Source organism: Triticum dicoccoides, chromosome 6A (assembly GCF_002162155.2).
Source record: "Triticum dicoccoides isolate Atlit2015 ecotype Zavitan chromosome 6A, WEW_v2.0, whole genome shotgun sequence".
Classification (NCBI taxonomy): Eukaryota; Viridiplantae; Streptophyta; class Magnoliopsida; order Poales; family Poaceae; genus Triticum; species Triticum dicoccoides.
The window spans coordinates 314,518,183-314,520,286 of NC_041390.1; the positions used below are offsets into that span (position 1 = coordinate 314,518,183).

Sequence of the window (2,104 nt, forward strand, 5' to 3'; positions counted from 1 at the left end):
TCACGCGGTGACACACTCTCTGCCCCACATCTCGTTATCTTCTCACACCCACACATACCAACACAGACACCACACATAGAAAATATATTCTCCTGGTGCCTCTACTCCCCCTTGCATATACACACTCAAGGAAATCTCTCGCCGTGACGTCATATTCGTCTCTTTCTCTAGACCACTCTCATTTTTCGTGCTATCTCTCCCACGCCCCTGCCGGCCCCTCTATCCATGCCTCTCTCAAATACTTAATACACACACATACCTCTCTAGGCCCTGCCAAATGCATCAACTACACATTCACACATGTTACATCACGTACCCCATTGATCTAAAAAGCCCTCTCTTCACGTTTATTTCAGATACAACATTCCTTTTAAATAAAGTGTGGTCAAAAAAATATTTTAGAATTTCTACATATATACAACATTACAAAGTTATATGTAGGAGTATGAATGCTAATTTGCATTGCATGGTGCCCACAATGATATTTAATCTGCACTGTGAATTTGTATATTTTTATACTATATATAAAGTTAGTCATAATTGAACATATAAATCACGCTAGGCAACCCGCCTCTCTAGAGCAACTGCGTCGTGTGATGAACGCGGTTCGCTCGATCTACCGCTACTGTAGTGTTTTACGGCGCTGTCAATAATCCAACCATTTGTTTTCTCGCACGTTATTGTTTCATGCTCTAGTGGATGACGGGTGGGTCTTCTTTGCCCATGGGCCCAGCGTGGTGGTGCGTCTCGCTTGTGGCCTACGTGAAAAAAGAAAGACTCTGCAGCGAGCGTGGGGGTTCGCACGGTGAAACCCTACACCAATCGCCTGCGTCCCCTTCTCCAATTCTCTCCGCCACCACTACGCCGCCTCGTCCGAAAGTGGATCCTCTAACATGAAGGAGGGAAGTCACCTAAGCTACAATTCCCTAACTTCCCTCCTTCAGTTCTATATGATTAAGGCAAAAATGACTTAAATTAATTTACAAATTACAAATCTACTTTATACATTTACAAAAATTACATATAAATAAAATTATGATGCAATAAAATTAATTTTAAATTTCTTTATATCAACAGTAACTATGTACAGTACCAACTTAAGTAGATAATTAAGTGTTCGCTACAATGCCCGTGACTTTCCTTCTTTGTTTTACACTACTTTGTACTGTAGCTTAGGTGACTTTCCTTCTTTGTTTTACACTACTTTGTACTGTAGCTTAGGTGACTTTCCTTCTTCATGTTAGAGGATCCACTTCTGCCTCGTCCTCCCCCTATACTTCTCTCCTCCTGAAGCCCCAACACATGGTTGTCGTCGGCGCTGGCGCTCGTGTCGTTCTTCCCCAGCGCATCCCGCAGCCTCCTGCAGGACGATGCCTCACCATCTTCCATCAGCCAGCGCTGTGGGCCGTGGTTCTGGACCGGTCACAGGTCGCTGCCGAGGAGCAGAGGAGGACCGCGGGGGGAGAAGGAGCAGAGGAGGACGGCACTGGGGGGAAGAAGCAGCGAGACCAGAGGCCCAGACGGCGCTCGTGTCATGTGTCGGATGCTGCTCGCCGGCCCTCGTCGTGGTCCTCAATCTAGGTTGCCCATCTTCATCTCGCCATCTTCTTCCTTCCAATTTTACCTTAGTTTTTCAGAATGACTAATTCACATCTAGATGATATTTAAGGATGTCACATCTAAGTGTTTGTACCGTCCGATCTGTCTCTGCTTTATTATTCATGCACGAGGTGATGCGCTCGCATCGTCGCATTGTCTCGTCTGTCGGGCCGAGTGGGATACATCGTAGCGGCCTCCGATTTTTTGTTTGGACCGGCCTTCGATTTTTGTTTGTTTATTGGGCTTGCTTTAGAATCTGAACAGTCTAACCTGATCTGGAGTCCCGTCCTCACTCTCCTCGCCTCTTTTCCCCTCCTCATCCCTTGTTCTGCCACCACTGTATTCCTTCTGACTCGAATCCAAGGGAGAGACGACCTGATCTGGTGGGCTTGTGGCGACAGAGATGGCAGGGGAATCCAGCGGAGTCAGTGTTCATCCCCTCTTTCTTTTCCTCGCCTTTTTTCCTGTTTTCCCATGCCATCTAGGGGTGTTTGTTTGTTTTGAG

The 2,104-nt window shown here is 46.4% G+C and overlaps 1 long non-coding RNA gene across 1 annotated transcript in view; it reads left to right on the forward strand.

Annotated features, from left to right (window-relative positions):
• The first annotated feature begins 1,875 nt into the window (after nt 1-1,875).
• Nucleotides 1,876-2,104, forward strand: part of LOC119319109 — an 872-nt gene continuing 643 nt past the window's right edge. The window contains exon 1 of the long non-coding RNA XR_005154354.1: nt 1,876-2,023. This is a non-coding gene — a long non-coding RNA (uncharacterized LOC119319109). The remainder of the gene's footprint in view (nt 2,024-2,104) is intronic.